The following is a 21,106-nucleotide window of genomic DNA, read 5'->3' as shown; positions in this document are numbered from 1 at the left end:
TGGATGGCTTATGCACAGTTTGGTGCATTTAAAAATAAAAAAAAAAAAAAAGCTTAAGAGATATTGCCCTGAATGCAGAGAAGGTAACTATAAGTAAAGCGAGTCTTTATTTCTCCACTGCCATATGTGGTCTCCATGTCTCCGTGTTGTAATATACAGGCACTGCCCATGGCAGACATGGAAATCTGTTATGCCAAGCTCTGTGAGTCCCTGATACTTGTCAGTGGGTTCTCTTTATTTTTAGTATTTCCTGGAGAAGAGTTGAGTCCATCCATGTGCGAAATATTGCAACTGACAGGGAGGGGAGGCATGCATGTGTTTCAAGACATGTGCCTGGGGAGACTGTGGTTATGTAAGGGCTCTTTTGACACGGCCAATTACATAAAATAAAAATACTGGAAAGGAAGGCAGTAAATGAAGGCACTGAAGGAATTTATTTACAGTAATAGAGCCTGTGTCACTGGAGGTGATGGGAATGGAGCAGAAGGGTTGGGAGGTTCCTCACAGGCTGCTCCAACATTCTGCTTTTCTGGCCACTGACCCCCAGGTGCTGCTGTTTTTCAGTAAGTGAAGCAGGAGCCCTGCTGCTGCAGTCCCTGCACTGCACGGCCATGGGGAAGTGGGAGTTAATTCCCCTGCAAGAAGAGAAGACTGAGGCTGTGGAACATCTCAGTTAATGAGATGCAATATTTGAAAAGCTGTTTGTTTTGTTATGTTTTAAACAGAAGGATTCTCACTGAGCTGCAGGACACACAGTACAGCTGGTTCTGCTGCTGCATTGGTAGGAGGGAAGGAGGGCAGGTGTTTGCTTAGTGATGCAGTGTGTGCTGCAGAGAGGACGTGTACAGAAGTGCTCAGTGAGCCACGTGCTCTGGCTGTGAGTGTTCATCTCCTGGGGCAGGATCTACAGCTCTGCCATCCCAGGAGGTGACGTCTTGTGTTAAAGGCTTTTCTCAGTGAAAAGAAGTTCAGAACTGTCTGGGCAGGCAGCAGACTCTCAGTCCAGTCCAAAGGTGGACTCTGCTCAACACACAACAAAGGCTTCACTATTATAACTTACCTTCCACCGGTATTGCTCAGATGTCCCCACATCACTGGTTTAACAGCCCTGTGCCTGCTGGCAGGGAGAGGGAAGGAGCTTCGTACCACTTGGACTAGGCCAAGTAGTGCAACCAAGAAGCTGGAGATCTCCGTTGAGGATAACTGCAGTGCACACACATCTCATGTGTTCTGACCTCTCTCAGCCTTTTCAGATGTAAGCACGAATACTGAGATCAGTCAAAGGGGAATGAGAGGGGCTAAATTTGGGCTCCAAAGCAAATATTTCATTGTCTGTTGTGCAGTTTCCAGTGAGTCGTGCTGCCCGTGCAGCTCACAGCGTGGCTCAGGGTGACCCCTGTATCCAGTTCCGCAGCTCACTGCTGAGGACGGGGCTCGTTACAGCCCTGTCTTTGTATCTGCAGTCTCTATCTGTCCACCAGCAGGCGGAGCCACTCAATTGTCGGCTCACAGTGGATTTGGTGGGGCGTGAAGAGGTTGTTTGGGGAAATGCTCACCTCCTGCAGGACAGCAGCTTGCAGGGCAGCCCGGGTTTTGGTTCGTAACGACTTGGGGTATTCCCGAATTGCCCGCTCATGCGTACGAACATGACACAATTTGCGTGTATGGCAGCATCAGCTGAGTGCAGACCAGCCAATTCTAAGGCATTTCCGACAGATGGTGCTGTGGCACCGTGAAAAACTAAATTTGTGTTGGAGGAGGTTCTGGGGGCTGTTTCTGCTTCTCGCGCTTTCCCCTCCTTGGTTTCCTCGCTGTAGGGAATACTAGAAACTCTGTCATTCGAAGTTCTGCACAGACTTTCCTCAGCTTCAGAGTTTATCCCTGACAGTTTGGTTTTGCCCTCGAGCAATAATGTGAGTAAATGACCAGCTCGTCTTATTGATGCTGCCTGTGAAATTTGCTTCTCCCCTCTGTGAAAGGGAAAAAAATGTCAAGATCTGTTCACCCCAGTTCAGCTGATGTGGGTGGGTGGGTGGTTGCACTTTGGAATACTGAAGGTTTGGGTTTATTCTCACATCAGTATTTTTTTTCCAGTGGATCCAGTCCTGTTGTGATCAGACTTTTGAGTCCTGCATCCCTTTGAAAGGAACATCTGTTATAATTAACTTTAATGCCTTGGGCTGAAGTACCACCCTTGTACCAGTGATGGTTTTATTGTCATTGTACCAGTGATGGTTTTATTGTCCTTTATTGTCTCAGGCAGAGAATTCAGCAAGGCAGCTGTTCTGCTTTCACCTGTTCTGCTGTGCTTGGCCTTGCTGTTCTGCCTCCTTGTGTAACAGAACCAATGAGAATCTGCTCAACTGAGTACAGAGAAGTAATTTGTCAAGGATGACCATGTCACATAGTATAGCTTTGTGAGAACCAGGTTGCTTTGTCTTGTTTCTTGCCCCTTGGTCTTACAGCAGTAGTGAGCTGTGCCTGTGGCCTTGGTGGGGCTGAGATTTCTTTCTGCCTCCTGGTTTCAGGATCGTGCCCTTGCTTGCATGGGCACAGGCAGATGTCGCTTCTGTAGGTCTCTGCTCATGCAAAGCACCAAAACTTTGGGGCCTGCTTGCACAGAGCACTGTGGTTGGGATCTTGGCTCCTTCATCCAGGATTGATGCTGTTTACGATCCCGGAGCAGCTGTATCATTACTCATGTGGCTCTGCTGCAGTCATCCGAGTGATGACTCCATTTGTCACACGTGAACCTCTTCCAGTCAGGCCTGTCAGGGCCTTGCATCTCTGCTGCTGGTGTCGGTGCAAACTCATTTCCTTTTAGCACAGTGTGACTGCACCAGCCCCCACATCCAGCCCCACAGTATCCAGCAAAGATGTTAAACCTGTGATGTGGGGAGGGCTGACTGCTAAATTATGTTCTGTGGGCTTTTAGGCTACCAAAGTAGGGTTTTGACCTATTGTTTGTGTCTGATCGGACTCCTGGCCACTTGTAGTCATGGAGGTTTGCAAGCAGCATGGGACAGCTTGGCTGAGACCGATGATCCCGGCTTCTGGTCTGGATAACGTAGGGGGGAAGGCGGCCAGTGAGAAGTCTGTCATGGTGAGCAGGAGCAGCTCCACAGCTGCTCTCCCAGGAGCACGCCCAGCTTTGCTCCTAAGCACCACCGCCCCCTTCTCAGGTCAGCTCCCACCCCTCAGGGCTGCAGCGGCCCCTCGGATCGACCCGCTGCGCGGAGGGCGAGCGAAGCGCTGCCGCCCCGAGAGCCGGGCGGTGGCAGCAGGTGGCACCACGGAACCGGAGAGCGGGGCTCGGAGCCGCCGATGGGACCAGGGGGAAGGCAGCGCTTCCCTGGGGCTCGGCCGGGCCGCCGTTCTGCTGCAGCCTCCCACAGCCCAACGCTCGGAGCGTTTTCTTCCTTGCCCGAGCCTCTCTGGACCCCCCCAGAGTTCCCGTGGGCATAGTTACAATGATAAAAACTCAGAGAGTGGCAGGAGCTACTCCGAAATATTTTGAATAAGATGTAATTTTAATCAGAGCATTCACTGAAAAATGTGGTTGTATGGAAGCAGAAACCCAACACTTCCTGGGGGTATTTTGTTTGTAAATATTTAACATCGGGATTTCCCTGGAGAAACAACGTGTAAATTAGTGGGAAAATAGTGCTGAGTTGGGATAATAGGCTGCACAAAGAAAGCTGCAGACTAACCATCAAAGCTAATTAAAATAAGTTGTTACCGCTAAGCGGCGTGGTTATTAGTTGCTATTATGATAGAAGGACAAACACACGCAAAACGTTCATTTGTCAGGAGAACAGGAGCTGGATGCAAATTGCGCCGCGCCTGGGAACGCGCTGAGCGGCTGCGCTGTGTCCTGCGGGCAGCGCCCGGGGCTCCGCGCTGCGAACGTCCCCAGCTGGGAGCCAACAGCAGCCGCTGTTACTGCACCTGCCTTAAGGGAAAACGCTGCTTTCCTGTGCGCGATGCGGGACCCGTCAGTTGGTGGGACTCAGCGTTCTGCGTTTTGTACTGGAAACAAAGAATGGGTTTCTGAGGCTGGATGCAGTCCCAGACTGGGGAAGCTGGTGCAGAGGCTTCGGTGTTGGTTGCTCTCGTGCTTTGGGAGTAACTGTGAGGCTGACCTGACAGTGAGGGGAGCCTTGAAGCAGGCGAGCAGAGTGTCTGTGCAGCGTGGAGAAAGGTCAGCATTGATAACCCAGGTGGAAATGAGCTGCAGAGCTGATGGCCAAGTTTTTCTGTGTCCAGATCTGTCCGAGCCCAAGGAGGTTGTGGATACCCCATTCCTGGAGGCATTCAAGGCCAGGCTGGATGTGACTCTGGGCATCCTGGTCTGGTGGTCAGCAATCCCACACATAGCTGGGGATTGAAATTAGATGATCATTGTGGTTCTTTTCAGCCCAGGCCATTCTATGATTCCCTGATGCACTTAGAAAGCTGGGTTGGTGCCCAGCTGCCCCATAGATGTGCTGTTGCAGTGGCGTGGCCATCAAGCTGGGTAGCCTGAGGGGAGATGAAGGAGTCTTTGTTGTTCCCTGATGTGCTACTGAGCTGCCTCAGAGCTGCCTGGGGAGGAACAGGGGCTGACTCAGAATGCAATGTAAAAACACTGCAGTTATTGCTAATATTACTATAAGCTCATATGGTTATTATATATATCAAATACATCAGCCTGTTACCCACTATAATACTGTAAGTATATAACAGGATGTTATTATACACGTAGGTTAGGATTTTCCAACTCTGATTCAGGCTTCCCCCATACTGAATATCGCTCCAAGCTCTGCCTTCCTGCCTCATCTGCTGTCAGATCCAACGCTACCAACCCTACTCCCTTCCCAGTGCCCCTTCTTGAGAAAGACACTAGTGGAATATAGTGCGAAAGGCTCGTTTTCCCCTAAAAAAGAAACCACTGATGTCTTAGAGCTGTTGCTGTCAGTGCATTTGATTTCTCATTCAGAAAACATGTGACAAAGAATAACAATAGATGAGTAAGCATAAGGTTTTGGCAGTTATAGTTAAAGATATGGAAAGATTTGGCATCAGGAACTGTTTAAAGGCAACTTACACTATCTCTTTAATGCTGTGAAGCATCAGTTAATGTGTTGAATAGGTTGTCGTATGGGGGTGTCAGAACCATGATTTGGCAGTTTCTCAGGCTTCACTGCTGAGCAGGAGGATCCGCTCCTGGCATCTCTTCTGAGATAGTTCCCTGAAACTTCATTTCAGGCAGAGACAGATAAAGTTTTCACTGATTAGACGAGGGAAACCTGAGGAACCAAACGGCAGGAATGATAAAAAGTGATGTGTGATGGTGGGGGAAATACTGAAAGCTGTAGGAGATAGAGCTAAACTCAGGTGGGGATGGAGGCAATCTGAAATGAGCTGAAAAAATAACAGGCATGGTTTGATCATCCTTTCTTCCTATTTTGCTCTTTGCTGAACCCTCACAGGTGAGACAGACTGACAAATAGTTCAGATCCCATGTGGAGCCCTGGGCTCAGTGCTGGAAGCAGCATCAGCAGGGTGTTGTGCAGTGTGTGTGTGTCTGTGCTTTAGGGGAAAGGAAAGAAATAATGGTCTTGTCAAGGCTGCTGTCCCAAAAAATATCTGGTCTTCCTCCACTTGGGCTGTGGATGCACTGAAATAGACAGTTCAGCACCTTGACCTACCCAGATGCAGCCTGTGCCACTGAAAGCCTCTCCAGTCTAATTTTATGCAAATGTTCCCCACTCTCTACATTGAGTGTGACCCATTTTTACTTCTTTTCCTTTTGAATAGTGTCTGTTTTCAGATCAGAGGGATGGGAAATGGGTGAAAAGACCTTGAGAAGTGTAAATGCTGCACTAAGGGTCTATCAGTCTGATCTGAACTAGGACAAATGCTCTGTGCTTGACACATGAGCTGGGTTACACATTTTTCAGAGGCAGGAGTTGGTTGAGAGGCTGCACCCGGTTCAGCTCATGACTGAAAGAGTAAAAAACCCAGCCCCAACATTTTCTAATTTAACTCAGTTAGACCTTCCATTGTTACAGAATGCACCAATTTGCTAATTATTGTTCTGTGTTGCACAGTCCATCTAGTAATGCACTATTGTCTTCTGATTTTTCCTCACATAAATATTCTTTACAGGGTGCTGCAGTACATGGGATTTGATTGTGCTTTTGATATTCAGCCCTGACCCTCTACCCAGAAATTGGTGGAAGTTTTGTTGCCTCAAGCCAGCTTATGCTGCATGACATGATGCGGAAGAGAGCATGTTCTAGTGCTGCTGGGCTTGGTCCCAGCACAGTCAGCCTTAGGTGCCTACATGCTTCCAGTTGTGAGGCTGGGTCAATAATTAGTGAGCTGGCTTACATTTCTTTGTGGATATATTTATCTGCCCTGGTTCTACAAATCAGGGTTCAGGTGTGGTGCTTCGAGGGCTGCCCTGTGCTGCCATGCAATACTGCTGGAGGAGCTGGCACAGCTTGCACACCTAGCAGGGGTGTTTCCTTCAGGCTTAACTCAGGTGGGTGTTTTATTCAAGGCTAGTAACAAGCACTGTATTTACCCAATGTAACAATCAGGAGAGTGGTGAGGTAGGCAAGATGCCCTGAGGGAAACTGGCAAAGAATCCTACTGAAGGGATTGTACTGGCAGAAATCATTATAGGCTGATTTGGATAGCCCAAAGTGATACATTAATGAAGTGGCACGATGTTATGCTGATGAATTTTCTTGGTGGAGCAAGAGGATTGCCAGGGTGGCTTGGGGTGCCTCACCCAGAGGGATAGGGTGGGCTGAGAAGCAGTAAGGGATGTTGTGGCTCTTGGGTGCCTGAGCCTGGCCATGGCAGCCCACTGCAGGGGTCTGCTGCCTTGGGCACAGAGCACTGGGACCTGGGTTGCCCCGGCCATGGAACAGGAGCAGCAGGGGCAGCTGATGTGCTGGAGGGGGAGTAGGGACTTATATCAGAGGAGATTGTTTTCTGAATTTTGGAAAATGAGGCCTTAGAGAATTACTGTTAACTATAGGAGGTGAAGTGTGGGGTTGTGCCAAGCTAAGGAGAGATTCCTGTGTGCAGGGGCCTCAGCTCTGTTGCTTCAGCCAAGGGAACAGGACTGCTCAGAGCAGTTTTGGGTATTCTGTGTGCCGCTGCCTTGTGCTGGGTTGATAAGGCAAAAGCGGCTGATAAAGAACTGTGCTGACAAGCGAGCAAATGCTATCAGCAGCTGAGTACTGTAAGGTGGGAAATGGGAACGGTGCTGCTGTATCACCAGATCCGTGAGGTACAGAACAGTAGTTAGAAGCAAATCTTCTGAATTCATCTTCCTGATCCCTGTGTTCACATCACTCGGCTTCTGGGGGCAGGGGGCAATTCCTGCCTGTGCTGCTCTGAGCTGTTGTCCTGCAGGCAGATGTGGCAAAGGCAGTAGGTGACAGCTCCGTGTTCTTTGTGCAGGTGGCCCATAAAGCTGGGCCACCTGAAGTGCTTAAGTCTGGTTTAGAGGAAGACTGACCTTTAGACAGCAGGGCTGAGCTTTATTCGAAGAGCTGGAGCTATTCTGCCAGTTGGTTTCCTGGGGCACTGGAGCCACGAAACCAATGTGTGCTGCTAATTGCGGATGCTCATCTTGCAATGGGAACCAATGCCTTTAAGAGATTGAGCCACCCGAGTGCCTTCCATGCAGGCAGGGTGTCTCAGGTAATAGCATGGAGATACAGTTAAGGAGAAGATTTATGTCTGTATTGCTTAGTAAAGAGTGCTGGGTGATTGGTATTGCTAGTTACAGTGTGGCTATCTTTGTTTTTGTTACAGAAAGAGCTCAGCACAAACATGACAGGAGCTTGAATGCCCTTGGCGCTGCAATGGGGGGATGAGAACCCTGGTCAGCCCTGTCCTGGCAGTGTGACCCCTGGGGGAGGTGGAGGGGCTGTGGTGCTGCATGCAAGAGCAATGTGCACCTGCTGGAGGAGGAGGAGATAATGGGTAGCCCCAAAGTGCTGGAGTGTTAATGAACTCTGGTGCTTCTTTTGTCTCCTGGGTTTGCTTTTCCTTGTTGAGCCCAAGTGTAAATATAAAGCAAATATAAATGCTGATGTACCAGTAATGTCTTGTTTTCACTATCTCTTCCCAAAGTCACCCTGCTGTATTGTGAACCCCCAACATACTGTTAATTAGGAATGGATCAGTTTGCCTCTGATTAAAATCCTTCCTACTTCATGGCTTTTAACTAACTGCCGTGTCTCTGGGTTTGTGCCAGCTTTGGTTTTAAACCTTTGAAGAATCTCTAATCTGCACAGCACAGACCAGCCAATTATTTTTCTTTATAAACAGTAAATATCTATTGAACATAGATATTTTTGTTGCAGATAAGGATACTCCTTGATGAGCTCAGTACTTTACTCCATGCTGCTAGGGTAGAAAATACCTGAGATGTACTTTCATCAGCTTTGTGCTGTGTGTGGGGGAGAAAAGGTGATAGAAGTGAAGCTGTTTAAAGACATTCTTTACATAGAACGCATCCAGGCTGGAGCTTCACAGTGAGCTTACGTTAGAATAACTTATCTGGGATGATCAGATCCTGTACATAGATTTCCCTGTTAATATGTGTAAGAAATACAAAACATCTATTGAAAGACAGAATGCTGTGAGGGACCAAATGCTTGCTGCTTTATCTGACTAATTATAATCTTAAAAGAAGTGAGATCTGTGGTATTTTCTCATGTTGCTTTTGCATTTTGGGAAAGGTATTAATTATCCACATGGAGGAAACAGAGCTAAGAGTGAAGTAAACTCCCACCTGTCCCAGATGAAGACGACCACCCGATGGTTTCTCGTGCTTTAAGCAGTCCTTAAGCTCTAGGTGATTCTGAAGCTTTGACTCCAAACCTTTCTTAGAATGTTATTTCTTTAGCTATAAAAGTTCTATTCTCTTGTATTTTTGGTGCAAGCAGGGCTGTCCTCATTACCACAGGGTTGTTCTTATCTTTCTCGGAGAGGTTTTGCCATAGCAAAGCATTAGCTGGGGAGTAGCTTCATGCAGCTACAAAGCATGAAAGCTCAGATGTAACCCAGGCAAAGGAGCAGAGCTGACCCGTGGGAAGGCATTTTAAAATCATCTGTGTTGTTCTTGCTTTAAGTGTAATAGTGAGAAGTAATGGCCTAGCACATTTCCTGAGGCTCTGGTGACACTTCCCAAAACTGGTGCTGGGTTCCTTTATAAAGATGTGTTAAATGTATCTTCCTAACAAGCTTTGCTTGGCTTTATTCTTCCTTTTCTGGTTGTACCATCACACCAAGAAACAGCAGTCGGTGTCTGCCTGACCTACTTAGGTAAAGCTAAAGCCAAGAAAATGCATTGTCATCCCTTAAATAACTGTTAGGGAGGAGGAATAACATCCACGCTCTTCTACGTGCCTCAGAACTAATGGCACTAATATGCTTTTCTGCAGTTCTGCCACAGGATAGTATCTCTGCGCTCTTACAAGGATGTCAATCAAAGTCCTTTGCTGCAATAAACAATAGCTCTAATTATCTTGACAGCTGGTGGCAAGTGCTAGGAGGCTTAAAACTTTCCCAGAGGAATAGGGAAGATGAGAGCAAGCAAACAGAGCTAATAGTCCCCTGTTGTACTGCCTTGATGAATGAAGAGCTGACGCAGTGCATCAGTTGGTGGGTCTGAGGGCATAGAAGGAACAGTGGCACTGGGCTTGATGGGATGTCACCGGAGGTCCTTCCTGAACAGGCTTTCAGGGCCAGCTAATTTATTGCTGGCAGCAATGGAGAGCAGCACAAAGCAGTTGTCAGCTTCCTGCCTTGCTTTCCAGGTGTGCTGCCTGCTGTGCTCATTGCAGCTCAGGGCAGTCCAAAATGAGCTTGTGTGCAGTGCTTGACTTTCTTACACCTGAGCCATGCTTGGCCTTCCCCTGGCTGTGAGATGGTAAGGAGGTTAAAATGCTGCGCTTGCAATATCACCTTGAACACTGCTGTGTAGCCTTCCTCATCAACATAAAGTTTCACCGATCCGTTGCAGATGTTAAGGCAGTGTTTAACAAAGCATTGGGGCTGGGTGGTGGGATGGTCTGTAATCTTTTGTGTTCTGTGTATGGGTCCATGTGAAACATCAAATCGCCCCCAGAAGTGAAGTCATCCTTGGCAGTGGTCAGCTAAGGAAGCTGGGAAGACACATTGACCAAGGTGACTTTAGTAAGCTTAAAATGGGTCTGAAAATGCTTTTAAGGTCCTGGAAAGACTTATGTCATCTTGCTGGGGCACTGGGGGCTGTGTAGGGGAGAAGGCTATATGGAAAGGCAGAGTGGAAAATAAAATAGTGCAGAGTTACTATTTTGCTGTTACTGATTGTTTTTAAGTGTTTTGGGGTTTGCAGAGATCCGGGCTTTTCATTTGATTATTGCATGGAGCAGGTAGTTAATCACACAAATGAGGACCTTGTGATGCTTTTAAATAAACAGTACATACAATTTAATGTTTGTGGCTTGTAAGCACTACAGGCTTTGTTACTGTCTTTAGAGCATGGATGCGTGGTTTATAGATTAGTGGTCAGTGGTGCTCTTAACCAAATGGGGACTTGTGAGAATGAGATCTGGATGCTGTTCTGGCATGAGGTCTGCTCTCCTCAGGAACAAACTGTTCTGATGACATTCTGTCTTTTCCAAAGCCCTGGAGGAGTCCAAATTTGTATCTAAAGGTGTTCCTGGGCACCCAACTACTCTGATAACCAGGTAGTTTAATTAGAAGGCTGTTCCTGAGCATGCGTTTTTGAGGAAAAATGTTTCTATAGCCTTTACATCCAAGTGATCACAGCTGAGCCTCCTGTAGAGGGCAATAATATAAGGTTTAAGATGTTATGCAAGGTGAAATATAGACCTGCAGCTGCATTTGGTGTATTGCATGAAATACACATAGCCTAAGCGTCTTGTTTGTGACTACTAGAGCTGGGTGACAGAGGAGAAGTGGAGGGACAATTAGTGGCAGAGAGACAGTGGGTAGATCAGCAGGTATCTGCAGGGATTTCAGTCCTGTGGGTTGGTGATCTTCAAAGCTGGGGGCATCAGCAGTGCTCCCGTTGCATATCTATGGCCTCCTGCCTCCACCCATTCCCTCCTTTCTCCAGCACACTTTTAGATTTCAGTGGGCTGTCTCTCACATGGAAGATATCTTGCTTATGCATGTTGTGCTTCCAAGCAAAATCAGTGCGTGTTATGGAAGGTAAAAGACCAGAGGTCTCATCCAGTTTACTATGTGTGTGTAACTTCTCATTACTGCTCTTTCTTAATGAAGCCATTCTTATCTATGTGGGGGGATATCTGCAAGAGAAAAGGCACCATGCTGTTGTTTAGGGATGTCCACAGGTGCTTATGAAAGGCTCAGGTTACACTGATCCAAAGGTGACCATGGTGTCTGGAAGCATTGCTGGGAATAGCTGAATCTGTTTCTGGCTTTATAGGAGCAGCTTTAAAAATAGCAGCAAGGTCAGGCAATTCTTTACCTTGCCTGTCTCCTACACACAAGCTTCTTTTGTGTTTGCAATGCTTCTGTGTTCTTGGAATGGTCTGAGAAGGAGTGATGGAGATGCAGCAGACTGAAAGGCATCATTACAAGTTGCTGGGAAGTGAGCTTTTAGTTTGCAAATGCAAATATTTTTCCTGAGATGGTAATTCTATGCTGTTCTTGTCTTGTTAGGGATTAAACTGTTACTGAGTTACTTGTCAAGTCCAAACTGTGCACAAAAGATTAGATTTTTGAATCTCAAACCCTTACAAGGCAGTGCTCATAAATTACAGATCACGAGTTAGTCACCAAAATCATTGTGATTAATTTAAAATAACAAGTTACATTTGAGAGGGAACAAATCTGCTCACAGATTGTTGAAGAAAATGTCTAAATATTATTCATAGAGCTTGATCAACCTTCATTCTTGAGTAGTGTTGTGTCATCTCTAGCAGGTGGTGGGATATGACACAGCGGACGATAATTAGTAATAGCCACATGTTTTTGATAATAGTTTATCAGTGTGATTTATTTCCAGATGGCTTTTGAAAATAGAATCAAAGTAAATACAACTTCCAGGATCTGAATTTGCTTGGATTTCTTTTTTTAGATCAATATTACTATGGGTGTGTGTTATAACGTCATCTTACTATGTGCCTAATACAACATCTTGTTTGCGGTGGATGATCACTGCATCCTTTTGCCAAACTTGACGTGCTGACCCTCGAAAGTTATCAAAGGCAATAACAGAGAAGGTTATTGGTGTGATGGAAAATAATTAAGTGCTATCCTCTTTGGTTCTCAGTATGTGTGCACAGCTTTTATTTGCCCAACTAACTTCCTTCAAAGGTTTTTACTGCAAGGGCCTGAGATGGCATCAGTCAGCAAAGAGGTCACAGGCACTGCTCAGCATTTTCTTTCTCACTTAGAACTGCCTTCTTTCCATTTCTTTGAAACCTTTGGGACAGACTGATGTGGGTAAGAGCATACAGAGGTTAGAATGGACAGGGCAGTTGTGTGAGGCTGGGCTCACCCCTGGGCAGCAGGTGGGGAGATACATGGCCAGCCTGAGGGAGCAGGATGGTTGGTGGGGCTGCTGCTTTTGGCAAGGGTGTTCATTACAGCTCACCTGGTGAGGCATAGACCATCCCTGAGAAGCTTTAATTATCAGTTTTCTTTCTAAGGCATATACCACAACATAAGAGCCTCTTTATACTACTGAAGGCTCTTGATGGGATCCTCTGGCTATCACTGTGTATGAAGAAATAATAAGGCTAGAAGCATTCACCTCTAGAAATGTATCTTCCAGTGCTTGACCTGTGGTGATTGATAATACATGTGCCAAGTGAATGAGTTCTTCTTTACCAGCCTCAGCAATCTTGATGTCAGCTGCGTTTGTTATTCAGGAGCAGTTGACACTGAGCAGTGCTCTTATCTCATTGCTTGGCAAAAGGGAAGAATGAATGCATTTGTCACCTTCACAGATGGCAAATGCTTGGGCTCACAGCACAACACCAGGGGAAGTTGCCATCCTTTGCCTGGATGGGCCTCCCTGCATGGCACAGAGTCCAGACATTTTTCTTCTTGGGAGGAAAAAGGAGGGAAAAATGCTAACCACAGCTACACCCAGAAATGCCAGTTTTCTCCTCCATCATCCTTTGCCTGTACCCTTTGGGTGAGTTGTGATGTGTCAGCGTGCTGGGGCAGCAAATCACATTGCTTTTGTGTGAACTGCTGAACTGAGGTGCAGAGCGGCTGTTGGATGTTTGGAAGGTGTTGTGTTAAAGTCTCAGCTCCTTGGGAAGCTCTGATAGGAATACTGTGTTTGGAGGAAATGGAGTGCGTTGCTGTGCAGCCTGTTTCCCTACTGCTGATCTCCCTTTTTGAGAGGGAGGTGTGGTGCTGGTTGAAGCAGAAAACTTTTGCAAAGTTTGCTGTGCCAACTTTGTCAAAGACTGGAGGCCATTCCTACACTATCACCTTCATCTGCTGATGCAGCAGGGTTGCTCCCAGACCATCCTTCTGGGCCCTGGTTCTAAGGTTGGGCTGTGATTGTTTTGCTGGAGGTTAAAGCCTTAAGTGTGGTGGGAGGTGTTGCTGTGCTGATGTACAGTTGGTACAACAGCATTTTGGTCTGAGTAAGACTCCACCTTGGCAGATGCACAATGCTGAATGCAAAAGAAGAGGTGATATAAAGCAAAAGCTGTTCATGTGTTATGCCTTGATCCCCAGGGAACAGACTCTGCAAAAACAGTGCTGAGCAGCATGAAGAACTTAGAGCCTGTGTGCAAACAGAATAATGTGTAATGAGACAGCTAGACAGACGGAGGTCCAACCAGCATGGCTAAAGGCACGCTAGGGTGCTGAAGGCAAATATTGTGCAGAGAGCAACTTAGTACAGGGAGTGCTAGAATATAGTCTGTGCCTAAGAGCAAACAGGGGTCTGTGGTACCTGCTGTTTTTGGAACTGGGCAGGCAGTGATGTGGACAGAGGAGAAGAAAATTCTTGGTTTGCTGCCCTGAGGCAGGTGTGTTCTGAGTATCTATTATGTTCAAAAGCATTGCATTGTCCCTGTGGGTCTCTGATGCAGCTTGAACCCAGCTCTGCTGTCCAAGCAGAAGCTTATGCTGCGTTGATTTGGCTAGGGGTGGCATGAAGGGAAAGCAGCCCAGACACCTGATTTGCTCTGCTGATGTCCAGGTTGGGGCAGGGCTTGTCCTGGGTGCTGCCATGTGCTGTGCATCTGGCTGTACTATGGCTGGGCCTGCCACCTTAGGGGTCACCCTGCAAAGCTATAAATAGAGATGGCCCCAGCACTGCCCTGCAGTATGCCAGCACTCAGCATGTGGGCAGGTTTGGCCTGAAATGAGGTGGTTTACATGAGAAGAGGTACGTTACAGGGCTGAGTGTGTGAGCCCACCTCTATTTCCATGGGTACCTGCCGCAGAGCTGGGGATGCAGCCAGATACTGCTGCTCTCTCCCAGTGTTTGTCCATTTTGAGATTACTTTCTGAAAATGAAAAAATAATTATATAAATGTGGTAGGAAGACAGAACAAGCTCACATGTGTGTTTTGATGATGTCTTTTGAGCATCACTTCAAGAAATAAAGCTGGTCCCTCACCTTCAGAATAAGTCGTGGTTAAAAGCTGGCCATCTGCAGTGAGAAGCAGACAAGTGGGTGAGCACCTGGCAGATGTTTAATCATTCTGTGGATTCTGTCCTTTCCACTTAATTAGGAATCTGCCTGCTTGCAAACCTCCACTGGAGAATACAGCTCCTTCTGCACATCTCCTGGGGAGAAAGCTGTTTTCATAATGATAAACACTCAGATGGTGAGGTGATGCTTCAGCCACAGAGATGTCATGGACTAGAAAAGTTTTGACTTCCACTGAGACTGAATATTGCTTCTATACATTGATCTGGCCTCGCAGGGCTGGCTTTCCCCATTGCATTTGGTGGAGTTGTTGACTGGGGGAGTCTGCCTGCGGATATGCTACTGCTTCCTCCTTGAATGCCTGAGAAATGTTTACACCCTGGGACAGGAGAGCTGCTGGTGGGAGGTGGTGGAAGCATCTGAAGAAAAAAACGTGTGAGATGCTGCATGAGAGTGTAATGATTGTTTAATAGTGAAGGTCTGGTGCGAAGCTTTGGCTCTGATAGCTTCCCTCTTCAGTGATGTGCCTTTAGCTTTCTCTGATCTCACTCTACATAAAGTGGGGCTTCTAGTTGCCTTTGGAGCTGAGCCTGGCAGGGGAGGGCAGAGTTGCTGCGAGGTGATGGGATGTGCAGGACAGGTGTCCCCAGCCTGACTGCATTGCATGGGCACAGGTGTATGGATGTAAGTTGGTGTGCAGAAGCTGGGACACCAGCAACCACAGGCTGATGCCTGCATGGCAGGACTCCCTTAGCTGCTGTTACTTGCTTTCCCATAGCTGTTTCCTTCAGGAGAGCATGCAAGAGCTGTGCCCATTTCTCCTAATGCTCACTCAAGCCCACTTGCCAGCCTGGAAAAGAATTAGAATTCTGCTGGCAGAAGTTCGCAAATTCTCTGGCTGTTTCAGCTGGTTGTGCAGAGCTCAGAAATCCATAGAGCACTGCAGTGGAGAAATTATGTACATGTTTCCAGCTTAATGTTCAATATGCTGAGGTCTGTGCTGCTGGAAATCATCCTGCCCGTGGCAGAGGTCTTTGTGCTGTCTGCCCAGCTAACAGAGGAAGGTGAAGTTTGCCAGTGCAAAAGAAATGTCCTTTTTAGTTTTGTTTTCATGCCAAATTTGCTTTTAGGTCATCTTTTAACCTCTTCTGTCCCACAAACATCTGTTTCCAGTAGACAAGTCTCTTCAACCATGTTTTAAAGCAAGGCTGACAGTGGCTGACTTTGTGTTCTGTGTGGCAGCATAAGTGTAGAGGAGCCCCAGAGCTGCATGGTGCCTCCTGTCTGGCCCATGTCAGTGGGAAAATGTACACAACAATGGGCTTTCCACCCAACGCCTGGAGATGCTTTGCTGTGCTGCCTTGCATGATTACTGCCAGCCCCTGTGTGAGGAAGGGCCATCTGATATTGTCACAGAAGAACCCTTAAGGGCACTGGGGAAGGTTCAGGGGCAGCACTGAGTTGACCTTGCGGACATGGCTGAACTGTCAGTTGAGTGTTTCTGCGTACAGCTCTCTTAATTATGAAGTGATTTTATTTTACAGCCCTGCGTGGTGTGAGACACTGGTGGTGATTTGCTGCTATGTGTATAACTACTCAGAATGAGTGGCTGCCAGATCTGCTTGCTGTAGATGTGGTCAGATCTTGCTTTGTGTATAGGTGACTTGAAAATAATATAGAAGCTTCTTTAAGCTCATAGTGGGGAAGGTGCTGGTCCAAACCTTTGACTGGAGATGAGAAGACACTTGGTACTGGTTTGGCTGGAAGAGGCCCCCTGGACGGCTACCACACACCTACGCTTTCATATGCATCAGCCATTGACATGTCTGCATCCTCTAACATGACTGAAACCCAAAGCATAGTACCTATCTTGATCCTCTGCAGGAAAGTGTCTACTGCTGATATTCACTCTCAGTGTAGCAGTGGAGAGCCTATTCAAATAAACCACGAACATTCCTACAAGAATATTCTGGGGTATTTTCTTCATATGCTCTCACCCTGTGCCTCGTAGCTGTGATTATTGGCTATCTGTAGATTTCTCTAAATCCCAGACCGCAGTTTGGAGTTGCAGGTTTTACTCATCTCCTGTTTTTTGTAGCTGTCAGAGCATTGAGCTGTTCCAGAAAATCCATCCTACCCCAGCCACGGGCAGGAGGTGACTAAGAGACATTCTCTGCTTTGTGTTTACCTGTATATTTTTCAGGGGATGGTTGTCAAATGCTGCTCTTAACATCTGCAGTCGGCTCTCAGCAAATGGAACAGTGTTTCTCTTCAAACCCCATGATGATTGCTCAGGCATTACTCAGCCTGTACTTTATTTGGAGAGGTGTGTTTTCAGCAATGAACCTTCCTGCCTTTTATCGTGTATTATTGCAGTTTTCCTTTTGAATCAGATGGATGTGTCCTCGTACACACAGATGCAGCTGTGAAAAGAGTGGTGTGAATGTGGAACAGAAGTTGATCTTCTGAATGTAATCAGTAAATATGTGTATTTTTTCCCATGTCACTTGTTTCATACATACATGGCTGCTGTCTTGCTATTCCTGGTCTTATTTCATTTCCCCCCTCCCCAGATCCTGCTAATAATTGATTTGGGACTTTTTTTTCCTCATCTGTTTCCTTCTGCAGACACTAATTTTTGCTTGTCTGGGATCTATATTATTGATCTCACATGGTCCACTTTGCTCTGGCAAATGTTTCTATTCCAATTGGATTGACTTTGGTTTGTTGGCTGATTTGAGAGCTGGAGAGATCGTAAGTGACTCCTGGTGTCTGTAATACAGTGAAAGGTGGGATTCAGCTGTAATGATTCTGAGGGGGGCTATTTACTAAGGCCACTTGTTGTTCAGGGAGGTTTAGGCTACTCTCTGACTTTCCAGCCCCAAGGCAAATTAAATTGTTGACTGTTGGTCTCCCATAGCTTTTTTTTTGGCTGGGTTGGGTGCTGGGGACTATTAAAGTTACCCAACCTGCACTGTGTCCTTAAGGCAAGAACTTAGGCAGAAGGTAAGGAAAAGCTCCTGGATGTTAACTGACTCATTCCTAAGAAGTTGAAGGTAGGGTCTGCTGAACTTCTCAATGTGTTTTTTCAAGTGGAAGCACTGAGATCAAAGTCTCAGAAAACCATTTGATCTTCCAGTTATAAACAACTACTAAGAGCACAAATGCTGTATTTAATTACAACTCAGTGCAGTCCTCGTATCCATACTCTGAGCTGGTTTCAATAATCATTGCTTAAAACTCGTTAATAAGTCCTTTATTCTCAGAGGCACTCTGATATGTATCCAATAAAACAAACAGACTGTGAATCTGGGCAACAGTGGTTTTCACTTTTACAGATGATTATCCTAAAGGCCTTGGTATGCTTAGCTCTCTCACCCTCACTCATCAGATACTCAGATAAGGTGCCATGGTGACCTGGTCACACCAATCTGCAGGGAGTTTTGTAGTGTCTGGGCTGTCCAGGAGAGCACTTGTATAGGGAGCTATCAGCATGTCAGTCTCTAACTTTAACAGACTTATCAGTAAGCTGAAGTTTATGCCTCTTTCTGCATTTTAAAGTAGCACCCAGATGTCAAAATTCAGTGGAAGGCAATGGACTTCCCAGTCATTTAGAGTCATTAGTGTAATGAGGAGTAATTATCTATGTAGTCTTGGAAGGCTGGTTCATTGGATAACTGATCAATCTGGATGTTTTCCAATGGCAAGGAGTGCTAAAAAACCACCAAAAACCCACAATGCAAAACAAAAACAACCCAAACATGACAAGAAAGTAAAGATTAACAGATATGCTCATCTTCCTCCTGTGAGAAAGCCGGCACGGTTATTCACTGGTTTCATATCAACCAAATTTGCAAGATTCACCATTTAACAAATGCTGCCTCGTGGTTTGGTACTCCTCAGAAGAGACAGTGAGTAGTTAAGCTACATTACATCCTTGGAAACCTGCTTATGCTCCTCATTTCCCCCCCCTCCCCCCACTCCTAGGCTTCTTAGGTATGATTATATTCCAAAATGATGCACAGCCATAAAACAGCTTTGCCCTTTATCGCTAATAAGAGAAGATAAACCAAAGAGACCTGTTTATTCATTTTGGAGAAAAAATAAATAAATAGGCTTCTGTGTATTGCAGTAATGTGATTCATAATCAATGACAGTCGTTTTAACAGATTTATGGGTTTTTAATTTCTAAGATTAATGGCTACATACATTGATGCTGTCAAAATGACAGTATCATGGTCACGTACTTTGTGAAACAGAGAGCGACCTCCTGCCAGACACGTCCTTAAGGAAATGCAATTATTGCTGCCCATTTTACAGTGCTTAACTTTTTTCCCCCTTGGTAAGTGACAAGAGAATGGGTTTTGAGAATAAATTAATTTTTCTAGATGAACTGTTAACCCTTCATGGCTGGCAGCTGGTTTCATTAACTCAATGCCTGCATACTGTTTTCTAAGTTGGCCCTGGCAAACAAAGCAGTGCCAGAAGGACCATCTGGAGCACTCAGCTCCAGCAGCCCTGGGAAAGGATCAGATCTGCAGTGTGGTTGTCTTCTTTTGGACTGTTAATGTAGCACTACAATCGGTGTCACAGCTTTTCCGAATTGTGTGTGTACGTGGAGCAGTAAATGTCTGCATATTCAGCAAAGCACACACCGGGGAGCTACCAAATGTAGTTCATGGGCATTTACATTTTGGGGAAGATAGCTTCATTTCAAAATGTTTTGTATAGCATTAAGGCATTTAGCTCCAAGTAATATCCTCGTGGTGGTTTCACACAGGTGACAATGTATTGACAAGTAAGACTGCATTTTGTCTGGCAGAGGGGTTTCTAGCATCGGTGTGTTTAAACAAAACCTCTCATCAGCAGTCAGTCAATGAGTTCCCATGTTGGGAAGCAGACTCTGCTCCATTTAAATATCATAACTTACAGGGAAATCTGTAGAGAAATCACTGTCAGGGATGTCAGTGATGGGCAACAGCAGTGGAGCACCTTAAAGATCCCGAGAAGCCAGGAAGCAAAGTTACTGATGGTGAAGAGGTTTAATTCAGCCTAATTTCCTGCATCTTTTTCTTCTCTATGGTACTTATCTCTCAGAAATGAAATACTTGAGTATGCAAAGAAGGTCACAGTGTCCTGAAAGGCTCCTGGTGAGATCGGCTCCCTTTCCAAGAGGGCGCTCAGGATAGGTGTGCAGGGTTATAGGAGCAGTCATTGGCAAATCTGGGAAGAGCTGTGCCTGGAAATCAGAATTCCTTTACTGGCACTTTTAAATGTGCACTTCCTTTTCTTTTTTTCAATATCTCACTGCTGAGGACACTTTGCTCCTGTTACTGACACCTGCCAAACTTGCTGCAGAAAGATGCTTTCCTCCGTGTGAGTTGTCCACATAGTGCAGTGGCAATGAAGTGTTAGTTCTTAGAACCAACAAATGTATGTTGTACCCAGAAATGGTGATGTTTTGGGTTTTTATTTTTATTTTTTAAAAGTAAATGTTGGAATTGAATAGTTACTTTTTTTTTTCTTTATATGACATGTACCCAAAGGGCACCTGGCCTTCCTGGTTCAGCTGCAGTATTTACCACTGTCACCTCTGGCAGGGATGCAACAGTAGAGTGGGGGGCACAGAACGTTCATGTTTGATATGTAGGAAACCTCAGGCATTCCTTGTTAATTTGTGAGAATTTACAATTACCCTATTAACTTGTTAAAATGGCAGTAGGTCTCCTTGGCTTTCCTTGTAAGCACGGAGATGCCTTAAGATAGCGAACAATCACAGACCTTATTATGGTGCTTGCTTGTCATGCTTTCAGGCTCGGGACTTCCAAGGTTGTTTTCCCCCAGGGAAATGGAAATGATAGAAACTCATATCCGCACATTAATAGCCATCTTGGAAAGTGCACCCTCTTGTGGTCTCTGTCTCTTTTCTCACAGTCATGAGTGTCTTCCAGAACATCCGTAGCTTCTCTTGGTGTTTCATACACATGCATTCATTGCAAAAAGTGTAGCATTGGGTTCTTGACCTCCCCCTGTGGCTGACCTGCTTTGCTGTGCATTGAGACCGTGTCCTCTGGTGCAAGCAGCTCATTTCAGATCTGAGGACAGTGGCATGACAAGGCAAGTGTGACCTAAATTGCTGACCTGGATGTTGGCGCACGTTCCCTGGAAATATGCAGATTTCTTCCTGAATCTTTAAACCATTAAAAAGAAGCACAATTTCTTCTACAGTCAGGCAACAGTCCCACAGATTTTCTTCTCAAGTGACCAGACACTGTGCTGTGGTAGCAGTTGGTACTGATGGAGGCACATGAAACCTACTACAGCATTGTCAGATTACGCTGACGTGTGCTTGCTGGTCTGCATGCAGGGCCTGCGTGTGTTTCACAGCTTCCAGGTAAAAGGTTATTCTGGAAATCATGCTGTTGCATTACAGGG

General features: G+C 46.1%; 1 protein-coding gene across 2 annotated transcripts in view; it reads left to right on the top strand.

Annotated features, from left to right (window-relative positions):
• Window positions 1–21,106, top strand: part of IQCK (IQ motif containing K) — a 123,531-nt gene that overhangs the window by 47,877 nt on the left and 54,548 nt on the right. The window lies entirely within an intron of this gene.

Source organism: Coturnix japonica, chromosome 14, assembly GCF_001577835.2.
Source record: "Coturnix japonica isolate 7356 chromosome 14, Coturnix japonica 2.1, whole genome shotgun sequence".
In the NCBI taxonomy this organism is placed as follows: Eukaryota; Metazoa; Chordata; class Aves; order Galliformes; family Phasianidae; genus Coturnix; species Coturnix japonica.
The sequence above is the reverse complement of the archived record's forward strand: the minus strand, read 5'-3'. Positions and strand labels throughout refer to the sequence as shown.